Source organism: Ursus americanus, chromosome X (genome assembly GCF_024610735.1).
Source record: "Ursus americanus isolate L20-20 chromosome X, mUrsAme1.1.p, whole genome shotgun sequence".
Lineage (NCBI taxonomy): Eukaryota > Metazoa > Chordata > Mammalia > Carnivora > Ursidae > Ursus > Ursus americanus.
The window spans coordinates 651,065-663,163 of record NC_142164.1 but is presented as its reverse complement, the minus strand read 5'-3'; the positions used below and the strand labels follow the sequence as shown (position 1 = coordinate 663,163).

Here is a 12,099-nt window from a genome sequence, read left to right as displayed (position 1 = left end):
CTGGAGGTGCCACGGGCCCTCAACTGGGAGGTGACCCTGTGTCTGCTGGCCTGCTGGGTGCTGGTCTACTTCTGTGTCTGGAAGGGGGTCAAGTCGACAGGAAAGGTACGGCTGGAGGCTGGCAGGGCTGGGGGTGATGGCAGGGCTGGGGGCAGCACGGCCGTGATAGGGCCTGGGGGAGAGAAGGGACGTCTCCGCCAAGGACCACTGATGCAACGGGAGGTGACCAGTGCCGGGGCCAGAGCAGGGAGCAGGTCCTTGAATCCAGACCATTCGATCCCCACCCATGCCTGGATAGTCCTCCCCCGCCTGCAAACTCCCCCACCCTTGCCTGGATAGCCCTCCACGCCCCCACCAGACTCAAACCCAGGAGCCTTCCCTCCTGAGGTGGGGAGAAGCCCAGGCAGCAGCCGCCCCTTGCCCGTGTCGGGCCATCCCTGACTGCCCCACTTTCTATTCCTCACTCACTCTCTCTTTTGCTGGCCTGGGGGGATCTGGGCTATGGCTCTCCCTTGCCCGCCTGCCCTGCCCTGCTCAGCGTGGACAGGAGGCAGAAGTCTTTGGGGTCCATGTTGCTGTTGCCACTGTCTCTGGCTGGTCCCGTCTAATTCTGACTACTAAAGACTCTGCCTCTCTGCAGAGAATGACCTATTGTCGGGGGGGGGGGGGGCGCGGGACCTGCCCCCGGTCTGATGTCCCTCCCGCTCCCTGCCTGGGGAAGGCCCTGGCTCTCCCCTCCCGCTGCAGCTGACCTGTTTGCCATGCTCCGGCTGCTGATGCTCCAGTGAGCCTGAGCTTCCCTTGGGAGGAGCCTAGGCTTTGAGGAGTAGAAGGGGGGCTGCTGGCTGGCCTCCCTCTAGACCTCAGAACACACCATGCTGTCGTGGGGGCAGCGTGGCCCACTTGGCCGTCTTGCCGAGCTGGGGGCCCCTAAGGGGGAGGCGGGTGCGTCAGGGCCCCTCTGAGCAGCCGCCCCCACCCCCCACCCCCAGATCGTGTACTTCACCGCTACATTCCCCTACGTGGTCCTGGTTGTGCTGTTGGTGCGTGGAGTGCTGCTGCCTGGCGCCTTGGATGGCATCATCTACTATCTCAAGCCTGACTGGTCGAAGCTGGGGTCCCCTCAGGTGAGGGGGAGGTGGGGGGCGGACGGGATGAGGGGGCGGGCCAGGCCAGCAGGGCCCTTCACATCCTCCCTTGCCTGGCCCATCCCCAGGTGTGGATAGATGCTTCGACCCACGTTATCTTTCAAAACAGTTGCAGGATTTTTCAAACACAGGGTGATAGTTTGTGAACAGAACAATGATTATTTCATTGAGGCTGCATCATATATGTGTGAACCAGAACAATCTGTCATCATCAGAGACCAAGGAGAACCTCCTATATGTTTCCAGCCCAGGTTTAGCCCTTGTGGAAAAAGTCAGTAGCTACTGAAAACTACATGAAAAGACAAGACTGTCTAAAGACACATATAATATGGTACTGAATATACAATAACAGTCTAAAGCTGAAAACAAATCTAGCATACTGAAGTTCCTTCTTTAACAAAATTTAGAAGTACATTTGACCCTTGAACCGCACAGGGGTTAGGGTTGCTGACCCCCACACACAATTGAAAAATACAAAGAACTCTTAATTCCTTCAAGACTTAACTACTAATAGCCTATTCTTGGGTGGAAGCCTTACTGATAGTTGATTGACACATATTTTGTATGCTATATATAGTATGTACTGCATTCTTAAAGTCAGCTAGGGAAAAGAAAATGTTAATGAGAAAATCATAAGCAAGAGAAAAAACATTTATAGTACTGTACTGTATTTATTGAAAAAATCTGCATGTAAGTAGACTCATCAAATTCAAGCCTGTGTTGTTCAAAGCTCAACGTTAGTGAAATTTATAATGGGAGTTCAATGATTTATAGACAAAAATCTTTGTTAAGACCATCTTTTTAAACAAAATTATAGTTTATCTTCAGCCTCTTTATTTTCATTATCATCTTTGTCTTCTCTTTCTTAGTTTTCTTGCTTTTGCAGTCTTTATGACTCAATTTTAAAAAAATAGACTTTATTTTTGAAGCAGTTTTAGGTTAACAGCAAAATTGAAGAGAAAGTACAAAGAGTTCCCATACACCCCACAGACCCTCCCCACACACAGCCTTCCCCACTATCAACATCCTGCGCCACGGTGTTACATTTTTTAACAACTGCTGAGTCTGTAATTATCACCCAAAGTTCATAGTTCACATTGGGGTTCTTTCTTGGTGTTGTGCATTCCAAGTGTTTGGATAAATGTATAATGATATTTATCCATCATTATAGTATCATAGAGAGTATTTTCACTGCCACAAATCCTCTGTGATCCACCTATTCATCCCTACCTCCCTGCTACTTCCTGGAAGCTACTAATCTTTTTCTTGTCTCCATAGTTTTGGAGACTATTTTCCAGAATATTGAATTGTTGGAATCATATAGTATGTAGCTTTTTCAGATTTCCTTCTTTCACATACTAATATGCATTTAAATTTCCTCCATGTTTTTTCATGGCTTGGTAATTATATGCACCACAGTTTATGCACCCATTCACCTACTGAAGGAATCTTGTTTACTTCTAAGTTTTGGCAGTTATGACTAAAGCTGCTATAAACATCCACGTGCAGGTTTTTATGTGGACGTAATTTTTAAAACTTTTTTTGGGTAAATACCAAGGAGCAGAATTGCTGGATCATATGGTAAGAGTATGTTTAGTATGTTGCCAGACTGCCTTCCAAAGTAGCTACACCAGTTTTCATTCCCATCAGCAAAGAAGAGTTCCCATTGCTGCACATTCTCACCAGCATTTGGCATTGTCAGTGTTTTGAATTTTGGTCATTTGAATAGGTGGGTAGTGGTATCTCATTGTATTAATTTGCAATTACCTAATGACATGATGTGGAGCATCTTTTCATATGCCTATTTTCCATCTATACATCTTTTTTTTTTTTAAAGATTTTATTTATTTATTTGACAGAGAGAGAGACAGCCAGCGAGAGAGGGAACACAAGCAGGGGGAGTGGGAGAGGAAGAAGCAGGCTCATAGCGGAGGAGCCTGATGTGGGGCTCGATCCCATAACGCAGGGATCACACCCTGAGCCGAAGGCAGACGCTCAACCACTGTGCCACCCAGGCGCCCCATCGCAAAGAACATCTATACATCTTTGATGAGTTGTTTAAGGTCTTTTGCCCATTTTTAAAAAAAAAAAATTTATTTGAGAGAGAGATCACAAGCAGGGGGAAGGGCAGAGGGAGAGGGAGAAGCAGAAGCAGACTCCCCACTGAGCAGGGAGCTCAACGTGGGGCTCAATCCCAGAACCCCAAGATAATGACCCCAGCTGAAGGCAGACACTTAACTGACTAAGCCACCCAGGTATCCCTCCCCATTTTTAAAAATTAAATTAAATTGAATTATTTAAATTTAAATTCAGTTAGCCAACATATAGTAGTATATCATTAGTTTTTGGTGCAGTGTTCAATGATTCATTAGTTGCATTTAACACCCAGTGCTCATCACATCACATGCCCTCCTTAATGCCCATCACCCAGTTACCCCATCCCCCCAACCTACCTCCGTTTCCACAACCCTCAGTTTGGTTCCCAGAGTCAAGAGTCTCTCATGGTTTGTCTCCCTCTCTGATTTCTTCCCATTCAGTTTTCCCTGATCAAGCGGAGAAGAACTGACATCTTGCCAATATTGAGTCTTTCCATCCATGAACGTGGAATATCTATCCTTTAATTTGCTTCTTTGATTTCTTTTATCAGAGTTTGGTAGTTTTCCTCATACAGATTTTGTATATATTTTGTTAGATTTATATGTCACCATTTCACTTTTGGGGTGCTAATTAAATGATTTTGAGTTTAATTTAATATAAATGATTTGAATGTGTTTCTAAAATTTCAACTTCCATTTGTAAATTGCTGGTATATAGGAAAGCAAATGATATTTATATATTAACCTTGTATCTTACAAACTAGTTATACTTGTTTACTAGCTCCAGTAGAGCTTTTTTTTTTTTGTCAATTCTTTTGGATCTTCTACATAGACAATCATGTCATCTATAAAATCAGTTTTATTTTTTTCTTTTCAATCTGTATGCCTTTTATTTCCTTTTCTTGTCTTATTGTATTATCTAGGACTCCCACTACAGTGTTGAAAAGGAGTGGTGAGAGGTAAAAGATCCTTGCAAGTTCTTGATCTTAACCGAGAAGCTTTTAATTTCTTACCATTAAGTATGATGTTAACTGTAGGGTTTTTATAGATGTTCTTCATTGAGTTTGGAAGTTTCCTTCTAGTCCTACTAGGCTGAGTGTTTTTATCATGAACGGGGGCTGGATTTTTTCAAACGCTTTTTCTGTATCTTGATATGATAATATAATTTGTCTTCTTTAGCCTGATTTTTTAAAAGATTTTATTCATTTATTTGAGAGAGAGAGAGACAGACAGACAGAGAGAGCAAGCACAGAGGGAGAGGGAGAGGGAGAAGCAGACTCCCCTCTGAGCAAAGAGCCCAGTGTGGGGCTCGATCCCAGGACTCTGAGATCATGACCTGAGCTGAAGGCAGACACTTAACTGACTGAGCCACCCAGGTGTCCTTCTTTAGCCTGTTGATGTGATAGATTACATTAATTGATTTTCAAATGTTGAGCCATCCTTGCATGCATGGGATAAATTTCACTTCATAGTGGTATATAATTCCTTTTATACATTATTGGATTTGATTTTATAATATTACTGATTTTTGCATCTGTGTTCATGAGAGATATTGGTCTTTAGTTTTCTTATACCGTATTTGTTTGGTTTTGGTGTTAGGGTAATACCTAATACCTGGCCTCATAGAATGGGTTAGGAAGTATTCTCTGTGCTTCTATCTTCTCAAGGAGATTGTAGAGAAGTGGTATAATTTCTTCCTTAAATATTTGGTACAATTTTCTGATGAAACTATCTTGGCCTCATATTTTCTGTTTTGGAAGGTCTTTAATTGCTGACTCAATATCTTTAATAGATATAGGCCTTTGCATATTTTCTATGTCTTCTTGTGTAACTCTTGGGAGATTGTGTCCTTCAAGAAATTAGTCTGTTTCATCTAGTTTATCAAATAGAATTGTTCATAGTATTCCATTAAGATCCTTTTAATGACCATGGGATCTGTAGTCTGTAGTGATGTCCTCTCTTTCATTTCTGATATTAGTAATTTGTGTCTTTTTAAAGTTTAAGTTAGCCTTGCTAGAGGCTTATCATTTTTTCCCTTCATTAGCCTGGCTTGAGGCTTATAGATTTTACTGATCTTTTCAACCAGCTTTTGGTTTTGTTGATCTTTTCTATTTCCTGTTTTCAATTGCATTGAGTTCTGCTCTAATTCTTATAATTTTTTTTCTTTTGCCTACTTTGGATTTAATTTACTCTTCTTCTCCTACTCTCCTAAGGAGGAAACTCAGATTGATTTTAGATCTTTCTTTTGAAATGTATGAATTCAATGATTTATATTTTCCTCTAGGCATGATTTTCCTGCATTCCACAAATTTAATAAGTTGTATTTTTATTTTCATTTAGTTAAAAGTATTTTTACATTTCTTTTGAGATTTGTTTTTTTGACCTATATGTTTTTTAGATGTCATTTAATCTCCAAGTATAAAGGGATTTTTACTATTATCTTTCTGTTTTTGACTTCTAGTTTTTTTTTTTTTAATGATTTTTTATTATATTATGTTAGTCACCATACAGTACATCCCCGGTTTCCGATGTAAGGCTCGATGATTCATTAGTTGTGTATAACACCCAGTGCACCATGCAATACGTGCCCTCCTTATTACCCATCACCGGTCTATCCCATTCCCCCACCCCCCTCCCCTCTGAAGTCCTCAGTTTGTTTATCATAGTCCATAGTCTCTCATGTTTCATTCCCCCTTCTGATTACCCCCCCCTTTCTTTATCCCTCTCTTCCCCTACCGATCATCCTAGTTCTTATGTTCCATAGATGAGAGAAATCATATGATAGTTGTCTTTCTCTGCTTGACTTATTTCACTTAGCATAATCTCCTCCAGAAAAACTGGATTATTTGTTATTTTGGCTTTGAGTTGTATAACTTCTTTTTATATTTTGGATATTAACCCCTTATTGGATATATCAGTGGCAAATATCTTCTCCCATTTGTACATTTTCTTTTTGTTTTGTTGATGGTTTCCTTTGCTCTGCAAAAGCTTTTTACTTTTACTCCCAATAGTTAAATTTTGTTTTCGGTGGATTTATTCCCAGGTGCAAGGGTCATTCACTATTCATAAATCAATCACTGTGATACATCACATTAGCAAGAGAAAGGATAAAAACCATATGATCATTTTCATAGATGCAGGGAAAGCATTTGATGAAGTACTACATTCAGTCAAAATAAAAACTCTCAACAAAGGTTTAGAGGGACCATAGCTCAACATAATGAAGACTCCACCAAAAAGTAGAACTGACAAAGGAATTCAGTAAAGTCATAGGATATGAAGTTAATATACAGAAATGTCTTACATTTCTATAGACTAATAATGAAGTAGCAGAAAAAGAAATTAAGAAAACAATGTCACTTACAATTGCACCAGAAAAAATAGAATACCTAGGAATAAACTTAAGCAAGGAGGTGAAAGACCTGTACTCTGAAAACTATAAAACATTGATGAAAGGAATTGAAGATGACACAAACAAATGGAAAGATATTCCAGGCTCATGGACTGGGAGAACCAGTATTGTTAAAATGTCCATACTACCCCAAGCAATCTACAGATATAATGCAATCCCTATCAAAATAGCACTGCTTTTCTCACATAACTGAACAAATTATCCTAAAATTTGTATGGAACTATAAAAGACCCTGAGTAGCCAAAGCAATCTTGAAAAAGAAGAACAAACCTGGAGATATCACAATCCCAGATTTTAAGATATGCTACAAAGATGTAGTAATCAAAACAGTATGGTACTGATATAAAAATACACATGTAGATCAATAGAACAGAATAGACTGTTCAGAAATAAACCCATGACATTATGGTCAACTAATCTATGACAACAAATGGTGCTTGGAAAACTGGACAGCTGCATGCAAATGACTGAAATTGGACCACTTTCTTACAGCACTGACAAAACAAACAAAATGGATTAAAGATCTAAATGTGAGGGGTGCTTGGGTGGGTCAGTCGGTTAAGCATCCAACTCAATTTCTGCTCAGGTCATAATCTCTGGGTTGTGGAATTGAGCCCCGTGTGGGGCTCCATGCTAGGTACAGAGCCTGCTTAAGATCCTTTCTCTCCCTCTCCTTCTGCCCTTCCTTCCTCCTCTCTATCTCTCTAAAAAAAATCTAAACGTGAGACCTGAAGTCATAAAATTCCAAGAGTGATTTTTTTTAAGTGGGAGGGAATATGGGGCAGGAGAACAGCCCTGGGAGAGGCACACTGTCTACCTCCTACCCTGAGGTGTATGGGGTTGAGAAGAAAGGAAAGCCTCCTGAGGAGAGGGCAGTGAGAAAACAGTGTCCTCCAGGATAGAGCCAAACCTCCTTGAGGGCTGAGGTTAGATGAATGCTTTGAGTAGAGACTGAGTACAGTTATGAGTTCCAGAGAGACAGGGTGGGAGGGGAGACATATGGGTGAGGTGGCTTGCTCACGGAAAGGACATCCAGACTCTGCTGTTTGAAATTAGGCTTTGGTTCCAGTCCCACGAAGGGTTTTCAGTGTCAGGTGGGGAAATTGGATTTTACAAGTGCCATTTTAGCATCATTTGAATGTATAGAATAGTGTCTCTCCTTTCACCAGCTGATGTTATGAATTTCATTAGTAGGTGTCACAACATCATTCTCATATTCCTATTCTCCTCAGCTGGAGAAAGGTCTGGCTTGGTCACAGCAACTTCACTTCTGAGCAAAGATGCCTTGTCTTCTCCTCCCCTTCGAGTAGGAGGAAATGGCAGGTGTCCAGCTCAGCCTCAGCCCAGAATTTCTGCTGTAACCACTTCCATTTGCTCGTTCAACCAACACTCCCTGACTGACTCCGTGTGCCAGACATTTGTCAAATTAAATCCAGGCTGCAGTCCTTCACAGTGAAGCTGGCACATGCCTGATGCTTTGGGATGAATCCAGTCACTTAGGAGTTTGAAATTTAGTGTAGACCAGGGAGTCGGGGAGCACCTGGCTGGCTCAGTCGGTAGAGCATGCGACGTTTATTTTTTTAAAATAGGCTCCATGCCCAATACGGGGCTTGAACTCATGACCCAAGATCAAGAGTCGCATGCTCCAAGGACTGAGCCATCCAGAGGCCCTGAGCATGCAACTCGATCTTGGGTGTTCAGGCCCCATGTTGTATGTAGCGCTTACGTTAAAAAATAAAAAAGAAAAGAAAAGAAAAGAAATTTAGTGTAGATGGTCCATTTGGTGAAAGCTATATTGTGTGCCAGATTTTTCCCCATTCCAGCAAAGATCGAATATTTTTGTTGCGTTTTTGGTTATAAAATGTTGTGGGGGGCGCCTGGGTGGCACAGCGGTTAAGCGTCTGCCTTCAGCTCAGGGCGTGATCCCGGCGTTCTGGGATCGAGCCCCACATCAGGCTCCTATGCTATGGGCCTGCTTCTTCCTCTCCCACTCCCCCTGCTTGTGTTCCCTCTCTCGCTGGCTGTCTCTCTCTCTGTCAAATAAATAAATAAATAAAATCTTTAAAAAAATGTTGTGGGGTTTTTTTGGATATTAGTTTGAGTTTATAGAAGCAAAACATGGTCATTGGACATAGTTGCAGAATTACAGAAACTTATAGAATGATCAAAAAATACCCTCCACAATCTCACCACCTAGAGAGAACCACTGTGAACGTTTTAATGGTTTCCCTCAGGTTTCTTTTTGAACTACAAATGTATGTCCATGCATATTTAAAGCAGGGAAACAAACCTGGAATCATAATATATTTACAATTCTGTATTTAACTATACGTTTAACCTTTCTTTCAAGGGTAATATATGCTTAATATAAAAGACATACGGCCTTTACACAAACCTGTAAGTTAGAAGGCAAATATTTCTAATGGTCTCAGTTCCTGCACTAGGCACCATGAGCAAGTGCCAGTGTATTCTTCCGGATTTTTCCTTAGGATGTGTTTATTAACATAAACAGGATCATACCATGTACCAAATCACTATTTAAAATTCTTATTCCAGAAATGCCATTTTCCTGTCATTTGTACAATTTTCCGCTGGGTTGTTGTCTTTTGTGTATTGATTTCTAAGAGTTATTGCATTGTAGTGATAGTAGCCTTAGTTTATTATTTAGGTTACAAATCTTGTCCTAATTGGTTGTTTGTCTTTTCATCTTATTCGATATTTTATTCCATAATGTAGAGATTGATTTGGGGGGGGTGAGGATCCTGGATTTTTTATAGTACTTTGTTAACTATTTGACTTACAAATAATTTCCCCAATTGTTCCCAATGTGATGTTTTTAGTGATATTTTCTGCCATGAATAAATTTAACATTTCTTTATAATCAGATATTGAATACTTTTTATTCATTCATGGGCTTCTGGGTTTTGTGTTTTCTCTTTTTATTTTTATGGTTTCACGTCCTCACGAAACACTGCCCCGTACAGCGACATATGACCCCATCGCACCTCCGCAAACCCGTCGTGCCTCAGCTCGACCCCGCCCCCGCCCTCTACCACTGTCCAAGACGTCGTGTGAGGCCACCAGACTCGTGGCCTGTTGCCCGCCGTGTCTCTTCCTTGGGTTCAATGCCCCCAAGACGCGCGCGCGGCTCGACGTCCTGGCAGCGGTTCGGGGATGGGAGATGGGAGAGAGCCCACGAGGGATACTGGGCTGCCCCCCGCCCCCATCGCCAGTACAGGTGGAGAACCCAAAGTGGCCTTCACAGGGGGCGCCCCCCGAGATGAGCGGATCAGATCTGCGTTTTGGAAAGATCACGAAATGGCTCCTGTGGGAGGGCAAGCCTGCCAGCCGGCGGAGCTGCGCGGAGGCCGGGAGAGACATGATAGCCACTGGAATTCAAGTAGTGGCCGTGGAAAACGGGACTCGTGTCCTAGATGAAAAACCAGAATGCAACACGGAAGTCACTAAAATCCCAACTTAGTGAGCTACTGTGTAGATGCACAGAAATCCTGCAACAATACCCCGAAGTGTAAATACCCATTATCGCCGTGTGGCGGCATTGTGGGGCATTTTTATTTCCTTTGGGGGGGGGGTTTCTTCCCCCAAAAGGCTGACAGTGACCTTACGTCACATTTCAGTTTTTCTTTTACTCCCCTTCAGTGTGGGCTTGGTAATTTGTTTCTCACAAATAGCATATGGATGAAGTGACAGTGTGGAAATTTGGAAAGTAGATCATAAAAGGCTTTCCAGCTTCAGTTGCTTTCTCTTAGCTCACTCTAACAAGGGAAGTGTATCAGGAGATGAGATCCGGGTGGTAGGAAACTGAAGCCTCCAGCCAATGGCCAAGTGCATGGCTACTGTGAGTTACTTTGGAAGCAGATTTGCTAGACCAGCCCAGCCTTCAGATGAAGGCTGTAGCACTGACCAGCAACTTGACTGTGACCTCATGATACACCGTGTGCCAAAATTACCCTGCTAGACTACTCCTGGAATCCTGACTCTCAGAAACAACAAATGTCTGTTACTTTAAGCTACTAAATTTTGAAGTAATTTGCTATGCAGCAACCGACAACTAATACACATCAATAAGACTATATTAGCCAACTGGGTAGTATTGTACATGAGCAAATGTACATGAGATTAAACAAATATTGCTAAGCTCTCCTCCACAGGTGCAGTACATTTGCATTCCCACAATGTTTGAAAGTGTCCTATCTCCATAGTCTTGCCAGCAGAGTATATTGTCAAGAGTTTGACTTTGGCAATTCAATAAGTGACAAATGGTATATCAGTGTATTTTAAATCATATTTCTCTTAGGACTCAGCCTGAACATCTTTTTATATGTTTAGGGACCATTTGCACTTCCTTTTCTGTGAACCATCTGCTCATATCCCTTTCCCCATTTTTCTCTTACTCCTATCAATATTTTGAAGTTTTTTTTAATATGTTAGGGATATTAACTCTTTGGATGTGACATAAGTTGCAAAAGTCTTTTTCCTGTTTGCCACTTCTCTTTTTATTTTGCTTCTGGAGGGATGTTTTGACATGCAAACTTTTAATGTCATGAAATTGATTGATCCTAACTTTATCCAGAATATTCTTATTTTATTTTATTTTTTTAAATTTATTTATTTGAGAGAGAGAGAGGGAGCATGAGGGGGAGAGAGGGGCAGAAAAAGAGGGAGAAGCAGACTCCTGGCTGAGCAGGGAGCCCGATATGGGGCTCGATCCCAGGACCCTGTAATCATGACCTTAGCCAAAGGCAGATGCTTAACCGACTGAGCCATCCGGTTGCCCCTGGGATATTCTTTTTAAATGGAAATAATTCTAAAGCTTATCTGGAACAACGTAATGAAAAAGTAACCAGGAACCTGTTGAAAAAGAACAGTAATGACCAGAGACTAGCTAATTGATCCATCAAAATGTATACCAACACTAAATGCAGTGAGAATATACTATTGTATTGTATGTTTACACTAACACAAAGAATGTTCCAGGATGATTTAGAGCTGGATGGATACAGGATGAATTTTGAAATCTTGTTGAGGAAAAATAATTATCAGGCACAGAGGAGCTAAGAGCCCAATGATGCCCGGAGGAGCATCAGAAGTTTCACCTAGATGTTTCAATCACCTTCTCCAAATGCACTGAAAATGACAACACATGGCTGAGGAATACACAGACATTCTGCCCTACATGAAAAACAAAACAGCCCAAGGATCCTAATCATCTCAAGAGTCTTTCCGGCATTTCCTTCATTATAAGCATTATACTCTAGTCAAGGAGAATATCTTTCTCCTTCCATGGAAGAAGCTACAAAGAAACTGGGAGAAATAAGCAAATGATAAAGTTGTTCATATTGAGAAAAATCTAGGGTAGCTATTGTTGCATACTCAGCTAATAGAAACCAGATTTAAAAAAACAAAAACAAACATAAAACAA

At 41.6% G+C, this 12,099-nt stretch overlaps 1 long non-coding RNA gene across 1 annotated transcript; it reads left to right on the top strand.

Moving 5' to 3' along the window:
- On the top strand, positions 1–1,232 carry LOC123786670 (uncharacterized). The gene is made up of 3 exons (XR_006778045.2): positions 1–105; positions 993–1,127; positions 1,217–1,232. It is a non-coding gene; the product is annotated as an uncharacterized LOC123786670 (long non-coding RNA).
- The last annotated feature ends 10,867 nt before the right edge of the window (positions 1,233–12,099 follow it).